Genomic DNA, 17,984 nt, shown 5'->3' with positions numbered 1-17,984 from the left:
AGATGGGGAAAGTGAAACTGACAGTGAATAAAGGACCATCACTTCACAATCTCCTCTGCTGCAGATGGACACATCTGAGATGACAGGAGATGACAGCTATGCCAGCTGACTGACCACCCTGACAAACAACACCACACTCCACTCCTGATGGATCATACACTGTGTCTGTACCTGTGTGTGTGTGTGTGTGTGTGTGTGTGTGTTTCTTTGTGTGTGCCTGTGGAGGAGGGGGGGGGGTTTCTACAAGTGTGTGTGCCCACTTATCCAAGCTCAATTCAGAAAAGGGACTGGCAGTGCTGGGTCATTACTGACACCCTAGCGATGAATTATGTTGGGCACTCTGCAGCAGGACAGAGTTATGTAAGCAGCCTTTAGCATGATGGATGCACTTCAATATCCCCCCCTCTCCACTACTCCCCTAACCTGCACTTCAAAATCTCTTTTGATGTCTCTCTCTCTCTCTCTCTCTCTCTCTCTCTCTCTCTGTCTCTCTCTCTGTCTGTCTCTCTCTGTCTCTCTCACTCTCTCTGTCTCTCTCTCTCTGTCTCTCTCACTCTCTCTGTCTCTCTCTCTGTCTCTCTCTCTCTGTCTCTCTCTCTATGTCTCTCTCTCTCTGTCTCTCTCTCTATGTCTCTCTCTCTCTCTGTGTCTCTCTCACTCTCTCTGTCTCTCTCTCTCTCTGTCTCTCTCTCTGTCTCTCTCTCTCTGTCTCTCTCTCTATGTCTCTCTCTCTCTCTCTGCCATCAATCCTGTTTCTGCTCTTAGGTCAAGGTGTGACAGCTCGTCTCTAAGGAACTGGTGCGTACTCTGTTATGCAGCGGTGTTTGCGTGTGTGTGCGTGGGTGCGTGTGTGCGTGTGTGCGTGTGCGTGCGTGTGTGCGTGTGTGTCGTCTCCTTTAGCGTGTCAGGGTTCCAGGTCCTGCCTGAATCACAGACCGATCCAGCCATGCATCAGCTCATTAGGCATGATAAACACTGCCTGTGTTCACGCTAGCTGTCAGTCTTGCTAACTCGCTCATACTCTCCCTCTGCAGGTCTCTGTCCCGCCCTCCCTCCCACTCTCTGCCTCGCCCTCCCTCCCTCTCTCTGCCTCACCTGACTGCCCTCCTGGATGAAAATACCCTACGTTGTTATCTAACACTTTCATCCAGATTTAGATTTACTCCTGCCGCCGAAACCTTAACTAGAACGAAGGGAGGCGCAGTGCAGCTAAGGGAGTCCTGCTGTGAGAACTTGGTCGTGCTTCATTATCGCCTGCCTTCCTTACCTCCAACATCAAAACAAGACGCCGAGATGTGTATGGGGTCTGTGGCTTCCTGTTGGGATCTGTGGCTTCCTGTTGGCTCACTACCTATCCTGACAGAACAGTAGGACTGCTACTGGAGCATGCTGCATGTGACACAACAAGAGAGATCTGGCCAACAGGACAGGACCATTGACTTCTGTCATTCTGTGTCTGTAGTGTCTACGCGGGGGTACTCAATAGGCGGACTCCAGTCCGACTCCGGACCCAGACGATGTACAATTTGGACCGAAGCCAAAAATCAACATTCGAATTTAGTCATGATCCAAACAAGTTTTCATTGGTGCGTGATTTTGCCTAAAAAATGTTCCTCCTAGATGTGGTTTCCATTTTTCGTGTCCAATCCAAAGGTCCAATCAGGAGCTGTCATAACTGTCATCACCATGACAACTCACTCACTCACTCAACGTTGGCCGCAACCTCTGTGGGTCACGCGGGTTGTGTGTGTCATTCGCAACAACGCAGGCTAATCGATTTGCTAACGGTACCTGTTTCTTCCTGAGCGAAAATCATGGCATGACAAAACCTGACAAAAAGCGAAAAGTTGATTCGGCAACATTTCTGACAGAGTGGGCTGACAAGTATGCATTTGTGCTGCCGGTGGGGAACGACAAAAGCGACGTGTTTAATCTGCAATGAGACGGTTGCCCTTGTCAAAAGTGGTAACGTGAAACGTCACTATGACACAAAGCATAGACACTTTGAACAAAATGACCCCCAGAACTCTGAGGTAAGGGCCAGATAAATAAACCATCATTGTTCCGGACCCTGGACCGAATGAAAATTTGGTGAGTGGACCTTTTGGGTTTCTAATTGAGTACCCCTGGTCTACACAGATACACAGTCTACAGATTAGCTGGACGCGAAGTTAGCTGGACAGGATATGACCAGAGAGCTGCTTTGAGATCAGGTAGCATTCAGTCAAAGTGACATGCAGGGAGGCTGGCTGGGTGATTGGCTGTGTACTGTCTGACTGAGTGACTGGCTGCATGGCTTAGCGGGTGACCGATGCGCTGGCTGTTTGAGAGAAAAGGTGCTTTTTATATCTGTTTATTCGTTTCAACATGAAACTAGTCCATTTCTGGGACAGGATACCGTATCAATGACACAGCTGTTCTAATCATTTCTCTCTCTACCGTCTCTCGTCTGCCTTCACACGCATATAAACGTGAGTGTCATCCCGTTCTTAAACCAGAGGATTTCATATGATGTCGGCCCACCCTTTGCAGCTATAACATCTTCAACTCTTCCAGGAAGGCTTTCCACAAGGTTTAGGAGTGTGTTTATGGGAAGTTTAGACCATTCTTGCAGAAGTGCATTTGTGAGGTCGGACAGATGTTGGACGAAAAGGCCTGGCTCGCAGTCTCCGCTCTAATTCATCCCAAAGGTGTTCTATTGGGTTGAGGTCAGGACTCTGTGCAGGCCAGTCAAGTTCTCCCACACCGACCTCACTCATCCATGTCTTTATGGCCCTTGCTTTGTGCACCTGAATTCAATGATTTGGATAGCTGAGTTAATACTTTTGGCAATATAGTGTGTATATATATACAAACCCTAACCCTATGTCTGCCTTTGTTGGCCCTCAGTGAAGATGTCTCACACAGACAAGAGAAAACATGTATAATGAACAATGAAACTGGAAGAGTTCAGATGATAGCTGGTCAATCCTCCAGCAGAGCTGTCCCCCTCTGGCCCCCTGATTAGCCCCCCTCACTGGCCCCCCTCTGGCCCCCTGATTAGCCCCCCTCACTGGCCCCCCTCTGGCCCCCTGATTAGCCCCCCTCACTGGCCCCCCTCTGGCCCCCTGATTAGCCCCCCTCACTGGCCCCCCTCTGGCCCCCTGATTAGCCCCCCTCACTGGCCCCCCCTCCGGCCCCCTGATTAGCCCTCCTTACTGGCCCCCCTCCGCACCCCTGATTAGCCCCCCTGACGAGCCCCCCCTGACAGGCCTCCCTCATTGCCCCCCCCCCACTGGTTACAGTAGAGCTGCCACAGCAATCCCCCTCATTAATATAGACCTGAATAACAGATGGACACTGTTGCACCCTCCGTTATTTATAGAGCCCCCTCGTCTGAAATGTTCACACCCGGCCACGTCCAGCACGCTCGTCACCCCCAGCCCCCCCCGTCACCCCCAGCCCCCCCGTCACGTCCAGCCCCCTCGTCACCCCCAGCCCCCTCGTCACCCCCAGCCACCTCGTCACGTCCAGCCCCTCGTCACGTCCAGCCCCTCGTCACCCCCAGCCCCCTCGTCACCCCCAGCCCCCTCGTCACCCCCAGCCCCCCGTCACGTCCAGCCCCCCTCGTCACCCCCAGCCCCCCTCGTCACCCCCAGCCCCCTCGTCACCCCCAGCCACCTCGTCACGTCCAGCCCCTCGTCACCCCCAGCCCCTCGTCACCCCCAGCCCCCTCGTCACCCCCAGCCCCCTCGTCACCCCCAGCCACCTCGTCACGTCCAGCCCCCTCGTCACCCCCAGCCCCCTCGTCACCCCCAGCCCCCTCGTCACCCCCAGCCACCTCGTCACGTCCAGCCCCTCGTCACGTCCAGCCCCCTCGTCACCCCCAGCCCCCTCGTCACCCCCAGCCCCCCCGTCACGTCCAGCCCTGTCACCCCCATCTCTCACGTCTGAGTTGAAGCGCAGCTGGCAGATGTTGCAGGAGATGACCTGCTTCTTCTTGGGTGGGAGGGACACTCCGAACGTGTGGTTGATGACGGCCTTCTGCACCGGATCCATCTGCGGGGGAACAACAGGGGAGACATTAGACTGTGGCACCGCAGACGCCTTGGGAATACCCGCTGGATTCCGGGGCACCTTCCGATGTGGACGTTCATGTTTGTGTCCGTTTCCTGAAGGAGCTGATCTACATTTCAGCATTGCTAATATGCATCTCCTGACTCTCACCAGACTCCTATACCTGGCCCTCTAACAGGCTCTCAGCATGAAGCATCTTCACCAAACAGACCCTATTACATATTGATGAGCACATTAGGCTTCAGTACATCCCTTAATAACACACACGCACATCAGGCGCTCATGCTTCCCTGCCTTTAAGAACATGACCTGTCTACCAAGCTCCAGAGTCAGGCAGGAGCTCATTACAGCACCATGCCCCGAGCGCATCATGACAGCCCCTTAGCTCCAGCACTGTGCGCCCCTGCTGAAGCACTAGTGCCATCAAACAGACATGAGAACAGAGTGGCCATGCTGGACCATCTCACAGAGGAGGGATGGAGGAGAGAGGTGGAGAGAGAATCAGAGAGAGGTGGAGAGAGAATCAGAGAGAGGTAGAGAGAGAATCAGAGAGGTAGAGAGAGAATCAGAGAGAGGTAGAGAGAGAATCAGAGCGAGGTAGAGAGAGAATCAGAGAGAGGTAGAGAGAGAATCAGAGATGGGTAGAGAGAGGGAGAGAGTCGGAGAGAGAGAAGTAGTGCGAAAGGTAACGAGAGGTCGAGAGAGTGGAGGGAAAGGGAGAGAGCACGAAAGGTGGAGAGAGGTAGAGAGAGACAGAAAGAGAGCGAGAAAATGTTGAGCGAGGTAGAGACAGAAAGGTAGATAGAGATAGAGAGAGAGAGAAAGAGAGAAAGTTAGAGAGAGAGAGAGAGAGAGACATAAGGGTGTCCTGTCCTTATCCTCAGCAGTTGTTTAATGGGCCACGGTATACCAGAAACAGCCAGGGAGCCAATCCACTAAGAGCTTCCTAGATATCGCTGACCGGCCAGATGGACGACAGCCAATCAGAGGGCACCAGCTCACCTCCCTGTGGTTATGAGGAGGCTTTTAAGAGTGGTGCCAGCGTCTCTGACCCCCTAACAGCTCCGGAGAAGACTCGACTCCAGAGACTCTCCCACTGAAAGGTTCACCAGGCCAGAGGACTCTGAAGAAACCCCTCGGAGATCACTTTGCATTTCCAGGTCAAACGTCCTTAACGTCGAAAGGGCTTCGGCGAAAAACACCATTCGAAACATTGGAACAAAAACGACGTGCACATGCGCGGTATGTGCACAGATGTGACAGTTCCACGACAGGGACGAGGGAGGAACTATTCCTGGAGGTGGCGCCGGCGTTCTCATTCTGGGGCGCCTCATTAGTGGGCTATGAAGCTGTAATCTGCGCTGATGTGGTGCCTGGCTGCCATATGGCCATCTGCAATTCTAATGTGTCGTCTTCAGCCGGGCTGACAGACAGGAGGGGGGAGAGGAGGACAAACAAGGTCGTGGGCGGGCAAAGACATCTTCTCTGGGAGAGGAAAACCTCCGTGTTCCCGTCAGTGCCTGTCGCCTGGGAAGAACACCCCGCCGTATCGTACACGGTTATCGCCGCCGCCGTCATAGCCGCCGCCCCGTCATCGAAAACACCGTCGTTGGCGTCAAAATAACACCTGGTGATTACCGCTTTCCCCCAGAAAGCCCTCGTCAGTTCTCGAATCCGTTTTTTGGATGCACAATGACAGCGGTGTGTGTGCCTGTGTGGCTGTGTGTGCGTGGGTGTATTGTGTGTGTGTGTGCGTGGGTGTATTGTGTGTGTGTGTGTGCGTGGAGAGGGGGATGAATGATAGCACTACTGCCGGTCTGACAATTCCTGAAAGCTACGGGGCAATGTTTGCCGAGCGAGTTGTGACAGGCCGTGGGTGTGTGCGTGTGTGTGCGTGTGTGTGTGTGTCTGAAGCCAGTATCAGTCAGTACTACTGACAGGCTGGCGTGACCCAGAGCCAGGATACCACTAGCCATCCAAAAGAGACTTGTCACACTGGAGATATGGGCTCACACACACACACACACAAGCATGCCTTGACAAAAGAGAGATATCCCACCACCCTCTCCCAACAAGAACACACACAAACACACTGTGCATTTCTTGACACCGCACACACACACACACACACACACACACCCCAGACTGACCGTGTTGAAGTTGGGGAAGAGCCCCCCGGGCGAGGAGCTGTCCAGGGGGAAGGAGAGGAACGGCTTCATGTCCAGGCTGGACTGCATCATCAGAGGCGGGGTCCTCACCAGCGCCGGGAGAGGAGAGACACCTGGAGACACAGGAGGCAGGAGGACACGTGAAACACAGAGAGAGGGGCAGAGAGGGCGGAGAGAGGGCGGAGAGAGGGCGGAGAGAGGGGCAGAGAGAGGGGCTGAGAGAGGGCGGAGAGAGGGCAGAGAGAGGGCGGAGAGAGGGCGGAGAGAGGGGCTGAGAGAGGGCGGAGAGAGGGCAGAGAGAGGGCGGAGAGAGGGCGGAGAGAGGGGCTGAGAGAGGGCTGAGAGAGGGCGGAGAGAGGGCAGAGAGAGGGCGGAGAGAGGGCGGAGAGAGGGGCAGAGAGAGGGCGGAGAGAGGGCAGAGAGAGGGGCGGAGAGAGGGGCAGAGAGAGGGCAGAGAGAGGGGCAGAGAGAGGGCGGAGAGAGGGCAGAGAGAGGGGCTGAGAGAGGGCAGAGAGAGGGGCAGAGAGAGGGGCAGAGAGAGGGCAGAGAGAGGGGCAGAGAGAGGGCAGAGAGAGGGGCAGAGAGAGGGGCAGAGAGAGGGCAGAGAGAGGGGCTGAGAGAGGGCGGAGAGAGGGGCAGAGAGAGGGCAGAGAGAGGGGCAGAGAGAGGGCGGAGAGAGGGCTGAGAGAGGGCAGAGAGAGGGGCAGAGAGAGGGCAGAGAGAGGGGCAGAGAGAGGGCAGAGAGAGGGGCTGAGAGAGGGCAGAGAGAGGGGCAGAGAGGGGCAGAGAGAGGGCAGAGAGAGGGGCAGAGAGAGGGGCAGGGAGAGGGGCAGAGAGAGGGGCAGAGAGAGGGAGTGTGTATGTATGTGTTGGCGGGGAGGGGGGGTTAAGGATGGAGTGAGTATGTGTGGGTGTGTATGTGTGAAAGGGAGAGAGGGAGAGCGTGGGGTCAGAATAAAGCAACTCATCGTGTTGGTAATGAAGCAGAACGACTACACTCCGAGCATGAGCTGGAGGGATAGGGGAACTGTGATGTGCAGTGTGTGAGTGTGTGTGCGTGGGTGTGTGTGTGTGTACGTGTGTACACTGTGCACCAGGAGCTCATCCTAGGGATTTACTAAAACATGAGAGGATGAGTGAGTCCATTAATTCTGGTAAACCTAGCAGCACGCCTGAACACACACACACACTCACACACCCACACACACACACAAATATACATGCAAATCACAAGGCACAAATATCATTGACAGAGAATTAACATCCTCAGCATGGGATTTTCTCTCCTTTCTCTGCCTCCCCCCCCCTCTCTCCCCCCCAACACACACACACATTCACACACACACACACACACACACAGACATAAAAATGGAACACACGATGCGAAACTGCATCACCAAAGTCAGACCTGGAAACGAATCAAGAACACGAGACCCACAGATCTGTTCCTGTACGAGCTCGCGTCTCCCTGCGCGTGCTAACGACCATCCGTCTGTTTGGTATCTCATGCCCGCTGGCCTTCACCCTGCCGCTAGGTCAACACGGCTCTCCCTGCCGCTAGGTCAACATGACACCACTAGCACACCTCGCTGCACACTGGCCTGGTCGTGGGCAGCTCCACTGCAGGTCCTGCTCAGAGCCGGATCCCTGTCGCTGACTTCCTGTCTGGGAGGGGAGCGGAGCAGATGGTGGGCGGAGCTTCACCTTCCCGTGGTGCATCATGGGAGCATTTGGCTCTGCCCCGCCCTCACATCACGCCCCGCAGTTATCTCACTGATGATGGACACACACACACACAGCCTGTCTCATACGCAAACATTTGCTCCAAAACTCCAGAGTGTGTTTGGTTCCTCGTTGGCAGGTGAGGTTTAATGATGATAATCCACTATATCTTGGATGCACGGCCCGGTGTGTGCGTGTGTGTGTGTGTGTGTGTCAGAGATCCTGCAGCCAAATAGTGAGAGAGACAGGGTGTGTGGGGGTATTTAGCCCTCCCTCTCTCACCCCAGGGAGTGAAAGGCCAATCGTAGTTCTGTCCCCTTACAGACTAAGGTGTTCTTTCAGCACTAATCCAGTCACACACACACACACACCCTGGACCAGGACCAGGGCTTGGTCTGTTTCTGGTCTGTGGTGACTGTTGGGGTCTATTTCTATGCCATGACCCAACTGTTCTGCTCAGATCCAGTTCACAGCAAGACTCCCGACCATAAGTCTGACCTATCCACCGACCATCACGCAGCCCATGAAACAGTCTTAGAATAGAACGTAATGGACTAGAATATAATGCACATGCTGAATGAGATTCATCCTTTTTCCACCCGGACAGAATCCCATCCCAGTTCTGGCAAGTAGCTCGTTCCCAGAGTATAGGATCTGTCTGAGAGGATCTGTCTGACTCTAAGCTGCCTCCACGAAGACCTGATCATCCCTTCTTCCTTCTCTCACTCCTCCTCTGTTCATCATCTTTCCCTGCCTCCTCCGCTCCCTCCATCTTTCCCTCCCTCCATCTCTCCCTCCATCTTTCCCTCCCTCCATCTCTCCCTCCCTCCATCTCTCCCTCCCTCCATATCTCTCTCCCTCCATCTCTCCCTCCCTCTCTCCCTCCCTTTCTCCCTCGCTCTCTCACCCTCTCTCCCTCCCTCTCTCCCTCCCTCTCTCCCACCCTCTCTCCCTCTCTCTCCATCCCTCTCTCCCTCGCTCTCCCTCCCTCTCTCCCTCGCTCTCCCACCCTCTCTCCCTCGCTCTCCCTCCCTCTCTCCCTCCCTCTCCCTCCCTCTCTCCCTCCCTCTCCCTCTGCCCCCCCATGAGCTCTTTGCTACACAGATGTATCTTTATCCTCCAACTCTATTTCTTAATCCCTCCTTTCTTTTCCTCCTGCAGTTTTAGCCTTTCCAGCCCCCTCCTCAATATTTTATTTGTCTCTGTTCAGCCCTATTTCTATCTCACTTTCTTTCTCCTACCTCTCCTTAATATTTCTATATATGGGGCATCTTTACTCTCTCAGTCCTTCCTCTCTCAAAGCATCTCTAACCCACTCTGACCTAGATAGCCTGGATATGCCTGTACCTGATACACTGCTTGGCTGTACATGGCTAACTGGCTGGCTGTACATGGCTGACTGGCTGGCTGGCTGTACATGGCTGGCTGGCTGTACATGGCTGACTGGCTGTACATGGCTGACTGGCTGGCTGGCTGTACATGGCTGGCTGGCTGGCTGTACATGGCTGGCTGGCTGGCTGGCTGTACATGGCTGGATGGCTGGCTGGCTGTACATGGCTGGCTGGCTGGTTGGCTGTACATGGCTGGCTGGCTGGCTGTACAGGACTGTGGACTGCTGGGTTGTTAGGTTCCTCGTGAGCTCTGGTTATCTCACCATCAACCTCTCCTTACCCTCTGACACACACACAAACACCCCCACCCCCCACACACACACACAAACATATTTGTCACCAGTTGTGGGATGTTTATATGATCCTACCAAATACGGTTAGAACCCGGCAACAGCTCTAGCATTGTAAAGTTCATTTGATCCTCATAAATAAGGAGTGTAACACACACATTCTCAATCTGTCTGGACCAACCTGTTCACCAGACCACACACACTTACTCACACACACACAAAAACACACTCACATACAAACACACATACACACACACACACACACACACACACAACCATACCCTGCTATTCAGGTAACATAATTACAAGGGAAATAAAATGATCCAACCACTTATGAGAAAACTCTCCATCCAGACTGCTTATTAGGTTGTGTGTGTGTGTGTGTGTGCGTTTGTGTGTGTGTGTGTGTGCATTTGTGTGTGTGTGTGTCAGTCATGTGCTTCCGGACAATCTAATAACAGAGCAAATTCAATTTAAATGCAGATTGGGGATGGGCTATGTCCATGTGTGCAGGCTGGCTAGGACTGGAGCAAGCTTCGTGACTCAAAACTCAATTTACTACTAACTCAGTTTGTTTATTGCTAATAAACATCACCTGATGACAGTCCCACAGCTGATATTGAGAATAGGTGTGTGTGTCATGAGTGTGTGGAGGGATCCATCTATGGCTATAGCACCATGTCAATATATGTAGTGTATATGTACGAGATCCTGTCTCAGTCATTGGCTAAGCTTGGCAGTGGAAGTGTTGATGTGTGTGTGTGGAGAATGTGCATGTAGTGTGTGTGTGTGTGTGTGTGTGTGTGTGTGTGTGTGTGTGTGTGTGTGTGTAGGCCTGTGGAGGGTATTTATGGAGCTGTACGTGGGATTATGAGAGATCTTATACAACCAGCTGGGCTGTGGTATAGACCTGCTGCTGCTGGTGGAACCATTTACACACTGAGGAATGTCTCTCTCTCTCTCTTTCACCCCCTCTACCTCTCTCCCTCTCTCTCCTTCACCCCTCCCTCTTTCTCTCCCTCTATCTTTCACCCCCTCTCCCTCTCTCTTTCTCTCTCTCTCCCCTGCTCACTCTTTCTGAATCATGGAACTTCAATGTCCATGGCTGTACACTCAAGAGAGAAGGAGATGCATGTGTGTGTGTGTGTGTGTGTGTGAGAGAGAGAGACATAGAGACAGACTGGCAGAGAGAGGGAGACCTCATACCTGAGATCAAACATGGACATTAACCCTCCCCATCCTGCCATCCTCCTCTCACTGGAACTCCTAGTTCAGTAGTTTGATCGTGTGTGAGTGAATGTGCGTGAGTTTCTGCCCTGTGGTTGTTTACCAAAAACAGCCTCAGCCCTGTTTACTGAGCCTCATGTGCCTGTGGCGTCGCACAGCTTCACCTCCCCCCCCCCTTCCTCCTCCTCCTCCTCATCCTCCTCAGGGCTGCAGAGGAACAGAATGCCAGGCTTCTAAAGGACGCTATTTACAGAGACTGGAGGGCCTCTCGTACTCCCCAAGCGTGGGATCTTGCCTCCTCCACAAGCACACACTGCTATTACCTCGTCAAACAGAACAATCACATTTACTCTGGTATTACCTCATCACACAGAACATAGTGGCAGCCCCCCCCCCTCCCTCCTCCGCTCATCTTGGAGGCAGAGCAACAGTTACCGTAAGAGACAGAACTACAGAAAAGAGACACAGCTACAGAAAAAGAGACAGAACTACGGTAAAGACACAGAACTACAGTAAAAAGACAGAACTACAGTAAAAGAGAAAGAACTACAGTAAAAGAGACAGAACTACAGTAAAAGAGACAGAACTATGGTAAAAACACAGAACTACAGTAAAGAGACAGAACTACAGTAAAAAGACAGAACTACAGTAAAAGAGACAGAACTACAGTAAAAAGACAGAGCAACAGTAAAAAGCTAATAATGTCAGGTCTAGAGAATAGCAGGAATCCCACGAGCGAGGGATGTCGCTGGAAAACACTCCTGCTGTGAGGCGAGTGTCACAGAGAAGAGAGGAAGAGGAGAGAGCTAGAGACAGAGAGAGGAGCCGAGAAGGCGAGCGCGAGAGACACCGAGAGACGGAAGGGAGGAGATGGAATAGAGGGAAGACGAGAGCAGGGGAGAGAGCGAGAAAGACGCATAAATAATGCATGTCTCTTCGCAGCAAAAGAGTCTTGTTGAACCAGCGGAGGCATCATCCATATTAGATGAGTGTTGGAGTTGTAATCTAACGTTATTATGACACTGTGTTATTCACAGGCTTCAGCACTCAGAGAAGAGCTCCAGTATTCGATAAGCGGCTGTTGAAACTAGCCTGCTGAATGATACTAGCACATTCCCAGTTCTGGCCATCACTGGGCACTGGCATTGTAAAACTACATGAATCTTTCATACAGTAATGAAGTAATGTACTCTAGCCGGAACTCTCTTAAAATATAACTGACACTTAACTGGTAATGTGACAGGAGAGAGCTGGGGAGATAGACAGAGAGAGAGAGAGAGAGAGAGAGAGAGAGAGAGAGAGAGATAGAGATGTGAATGCTAGACAGTTATTGCCTTCTCCCCTGGGAAAGTTACACACCTGTTACTTACACACACACACACACACACACAGTACACACAGACACACAAGAACTAAGTCACACACACAGCTCAACATCACAGTCTATATTTACAACAATTTGTTAGGCAGAGTGATGTAAGCTCGTATATATAAACCCAGGAGAGAGCGATGAGAGTAAAAGAGAGGGATGAGAGGTATAGAGAGGGATGAGAGCTAGAGAGAAGGATGAGAGGTAGAGAAAGGGATGAGAGCTAGAGAGAGGAATGAGAGGTAGAGAGAGGGATGACATTTAGAGAGAGGGATGAGAGGTAGAGAGAGATGACAAGTGGAGAGAGGGAAGTTCGGGCTGTATTTACCAGCCGCGTGGGAACACCTGGGGTAGCTCGCCAATGCCCACTAACTCCACCCACACCCCAGTGCACTCTGGGGTGTGGGTGGTGGAGATGGTGGGAATGGTGATCAAGAGAATGGTGGTGGTGATGGCGTTTGAGTCTCTCCAGAGAGACGGGCTTTCATCGAGTGTAAGTCTAAACCCATCAAACGGGCTAATATTCAGCCCTTTTTCCCCAATCTGTGTGTGTCAGAGATCAATGATTGTCCTCAGGCCTTAGTTAACCACCAACAGTATTTCACTGCGGTTAGAATACTCATGTCTCATTAATTGTCACAATATCACACCCTGTCACACGCACACAGAAACACACTCTCAGCTCAGCTAAAGTTCCCTGTTGAACCCGTGTCCTGTCTTGTAGAAGCAATTAACGGGGCGCACTGCTCCCGTACGGACGTGGCTTCACTTTGAACATCTATTTAAAGCCGATATGAAGAATTAAGAGGGAGAGGAGCTTTTCAGTAACAATTCTTTCTCCCTGTCTAAAAACACTGGCCTCTGCCTTCAGGCTCATGTCAGCTACCATCTATACATTTAAGCCAGGGGGTTTGGGTCTTACTAAACAGGCTGTAGACAGTTCTCCCATTGCCCCTGAAAAACCGTTTATTTCAGGGGGTTTGTACGGCTGCCAACTCTCAGCAGCATAAACCAACAGCTAGTGAATCACCCTTCACAGACAATCCGGATTGTGTTACATAAAGCTCAACATTCAGGCTTGTCTGCGCGTGTTTGCAGCAGAGCTGTCAGGGAGGAGAGAACGGGCTAGGCGACCACAGTCACCCCCGTCAGGGATCCCAAACTGCCTCCACACCGCCACTGACATGCCAGTGACACACGCATGCTAGCACGCAGACAAGCCCTGGCGCACGCACACAAACACCCACCACAACACAGGCCCCACAAACATGCCAACAAGCTTGGGGACATGCTTTTCAGATCGTTACTGGACACACGAACGCACACACACACACCCACATATGCAGTAAGACTACAGGATCAGAGGTACCCACAGTGGGAGAGAAAGCGAGACACTGGGGGGGAGGGGGGGGGGAACAGAGAGGGAGGGAGGGAAAGGAGAAAGTGAGACAGGAGGGGGTGTAAGAGAGGGGAGACAAGCACCCTCAGAGACAGCCTCCTAAACAAAGATGAAGGGCTAGAGGAGGCAGGGGGGCGTGCTGTGATAGCCACGCTGCAAATCTAGGTCATCCCACTCTGCCTTCTCTTTCTGGGGCTGCACAACCACCATCACCTCCGAAACACACATCTACCATCACCTCCGAAACACACAACCACCATCACCTCCGAAACACACAACTACCATCACCTCCGAAACACACAACCACCATCACCTCCGAAACACAAAACTACCATCACCTCCGAAACACACAACCACCATCACCTCCGAAACACACAACTACCATCACCTCCGAAACACACAACTACCATCACCTCCGAAACACACAACTACCATCACCTCCGAAACACACAGCCACCATCACCTCCGAAACACACAACCACCATCACCTCCAAAACACACAACCACCATCACCTCCGAAACACACAACCACCATCACCTCCGAAACACACAACTACCTACATTTGTCAAATAAACTGTATGCAGAGCTGGGTAACTGAAGCACAGGCAGCTGAGATTGATAGACACAGAGAGATAGAGAGACACAGAGGGCCTCATTTATCAAGCCGTTTGCGCCTGTTTCCAGGCGTTAATTGTTCGTAAAGACTGACTTCATCGATGTGGGCTATTCACAAGCAGGGCGCACTTGGGTAAAATCGCAACACATGAGCGAGTTGCACTTTCAATATGTGTTGTTGGAAAGTGGGAGTTCCACCCTAAAAAGGTGGGAGGATACGCGTAAAGTGCGCCTAATTATATATTCTGCGGTATTTACAAAGACTGCCAGAGTGCGCCTCTATTTTGCGGGGGAAATTCCCGTAGGAAGATCCATGATAGAAACATGTGGGCCCATTGATATTTTAGAGGCGCAATAATTGCGCTTGAGGGCGGAGTATGAGCTGATTGCCTGATGAGGGGTCAGGTTTGATAAATATACGCAAAATGAGGAAACATAGCGGGCGCTATTACCGGCCTCGCATAAACAGACGCAGTGTAAACTGCGCATGTGTTAGTAAATGAGGGCCAGAGAGTTGAGAGAGACAAAGAGAGATAGAGACACAGAGAGATACAGAGACACAGAGAGATAGAGATACACAGAGAGATAGAGAGACAAAGAGAGATAGAGAGACACAGAGAGATAGAGAGACAAAGAGAGATAGAGAGACAAAGAGAGAGAGAGGGAGAGAAACCCCACTGACACTCAATGAACCGATGTGACTTCATTATCCTGAGCCTCCAGGGAACTCTTACATCACATTGTTTCATGAGGAAGGGGAGAGACGAGAGAGACGAGGGGGGCAGGGCAGGGCGATGGGGGGGGGGGGGGGGGGGCGAGGAGGAGAGGGAAGGGGGGAGAGCGAGGGAGGGAAACCATCTGCTCAAGTCCTGGTGATTTCTCCAACTGAGGCCATGTTAGTGTGGTCTGATACACCTCTGAGGTGTTTTAGCACTGGAGGAGTCCAGGAAAGACAAACAGTCTCACGCCTGACGCTTTCCTCCATAGCGATGCACAGAGTCAGCGGACTCGAACCTGCAACCTCTCGATCTGCAGTCGAGGCCCCTAACCGCTGAGAGAGATACCCCCAGTGAGAGAAAGACTGGTGTGAGGAGAAAAGCGGCGACATGGAGCGAGGAGAAAGGAAGAGGAAGGGGGCCAATCGGGAGAGAAGGATGATGGAGGCAGCAGAAAGGGGCAGTCCCAACCCAGGACCCAAGAGAAGGCCACTAACACTAACGCAAGCAGACAGCATCAAACACATGCAGACCAGTCATTCTAAAAGCCTTTTGACTTTCTGTCACTTCCTCTCCCCTGTCTGACGGCACTGATGCCACCAGACCACCAGCCCACCTCTCTCTCAGACCGGCAGAGCCGAACCCGAGCCGGGAATAACCAGGGCTGGAACAGTTAGACACGCCAGGCCCAGTCCCAGGCCCAGTCCCAGGCCCAGTCCCAGTCCCTGGACGTCCCATACTGGGACCCATAGTCCAGGGTCCCACAGTATGGGACCCTGGACGTCCCAGTATGGGACGTCCAGGTGTGTGTGGTGGTCCCTGCCCTAGGACTGGTGCTGGGCCTGATGCTGACAGACCTCTCAACACTGAAGATATTTTAGTTCCAACAGGGGGCCTGTTCCAGGAGGACTCCTTCGGAGAATATCCCCCATCAGTCACCTGTGACCTCCAGATCACTGGCCTGTCCTGTGTGTGTGCGTGTGTGTGTGTTTTGCCAGTCTGTGGCAGCATGTCATTGAGGTCAGGTGGTTTAGCGACGGCATTCCAGGACACTGCTATGTGTTGTCACAGCCTTCTCCCTGACCTGCTGATGTGATTAATGACCCCGCTAAACAGACACCCACACAAAGGAAGCAGGCGCGCACAATGTTGTCTGAATCCAACGCAGTAACCGCAATCCCCTGAATTTCTCCGTTCTCTAGTTACAGCAGAGTAGATTATCATAAACACACACACACACACACAAACCTTGAACACCTTCCCAATACCACTGTAACCTTTCTCTGTTTACACCAAGATGCTTGGCTAAGGGACAGCTATAAATACAGCCCACATATCATGAATTCCTTCCACTCATGATAAAATGGCGACTTCCTTACATTCCCAACCAGGCCCACATAGTGTCTAACATTTCACATCATCGCAGTCCTCAGTCGGATTTAGAAAGAGAAAGACACACGAGCAACCTGAGCGAGGTTGTGTGTGTGTGTGTGTGTGTGTGCATGTCAGGTTAGTTTAGTTCATTACCACAGTTAAGAGGACAGATCTGGATAACCTAGTAGGTGTGAACACTGAGGAATCGCAGGTCAGTTCAAGCTTTTGACGAGAGCTGCAAACCACACCACAGACCTGAGGCTGTCGACCACACACGCACACTCAAACACACACACACACACACTCGACCAGGGACAGTTACAGCACAGTCTATTCCCCCTGCGACAGCAGAGCGATGTAATTAAGATAAGACAGACAGCTGTCGGCCACCACACCAACAGCAAGGTAGCATTTGAGGTGTGGTTACCACGGAGATAGGTGAATAGGGTTTGGGAGCTGCAGAAGGGGAAACGTGTTTGCATCTAATGGAAGTTTAAAAACCGCAGGACACACACATGCACACAGATACACGCACACGCACATACACACCACCTAGCTCAGCAGAGGGGAGATTAAATAGCACCCTGGCCTTAGAGTGATACACAGAAGCAGCTTTGAGGATATAGCTGCTCTCCGGGCTGGACGTGAACGTGACTCTGTGCAGCCTGAAGATGATTCAGTCGACAATAGTCAGACCTCGTCCGTTCTGTAGTGTGCGATCCCCTGCTCTAACTGAGAAAGGGGAAGAGGAAGAGGAAGAGGAAGAAGAAGAAGAAGACGAAGAAGACGAAGAAGAAGGAGAAGAAGAAGAAGACGAAGAAGAAGAAGAAGAAGAGGAAGAAGAAGAAGAGGAAGAAGAAGAAGAAGAAGAAGAAGAAGAAGAAAGAGTGTTTGACAAAAGAATGGGCGGTTGAAATCATTTCTCAGTTGTTAGCGGCAAGATAATTGCTACCCAGTCGAAACCCAAAGCGTGTCAAAGTAGAGAGGCGAGATCACAAATGAAAAGCTTCTTTTGAGTCATGCTAATAGGCTTGTCAAAGCACACTGTGTGTGCAAAACGGTTCTCTGGTATGACCAGCGCCGACACATGTGTCAAGCGTAGATTTCGTATGAATGTGAATGACATGGGCTGAACCCACTTTGTAAAACCCTGGAGTTTTAGGACGTTTTAGGAGCCATATACTTACATTCATTTGCTTCTCTGACTGGATCCAAACCCCCCCACACACACACACACACACACACGCACACACGCGCACAGCAGAAGCTGTGTACGACTAGAGTGAAGTGAGCAGTGAACTGTGATTGGACTTGATCTCTCCAGGCCAGGTCAGGTGTGCAATCTGAATCCCAGCCAGCTGGGCAGTGATGGCCCACATCTCCCAACAACAACAAGCACGGTCCCACAAACTGAGACGTGTTTGTGTGGCCCTGCTCTTCCCAGGCACCCAGGCAGCCAGAGAGACGGACAGGAGAGATGGGAGAGGGAGCGAGGAGAAGGGGGGGGGGACAGCGAGGGATGTCTACGACGGCTAGGCAGGTCACGCACGGCTGGCGTGTTTACAGGCAGTTAGGAACTGATTAGGAGAAATGATGCTGGGGAGAGATGGGGAGGCGTTGTCATCCGTCGCGCTATCACACACACACACACACACA

This window comes from Osmerus mordax, chromosome 2 (assembly GCF_038355195.1).
Source record: "Osmerus mordax isolate fOsmMor3 chromosome 2, fOsmMor3.pri, whole genome shotgun sequence".
Classification (NCBI taxonomy): domain Eukaryota; kingdom Metazoa; phylum Chordata; class Actinopteri; order Osmeriformes; family Osmeridae; genus Osmerus; species Osmerus mordax.
This window is presented reverse-complemented; position numbering follows the sequence as displayed.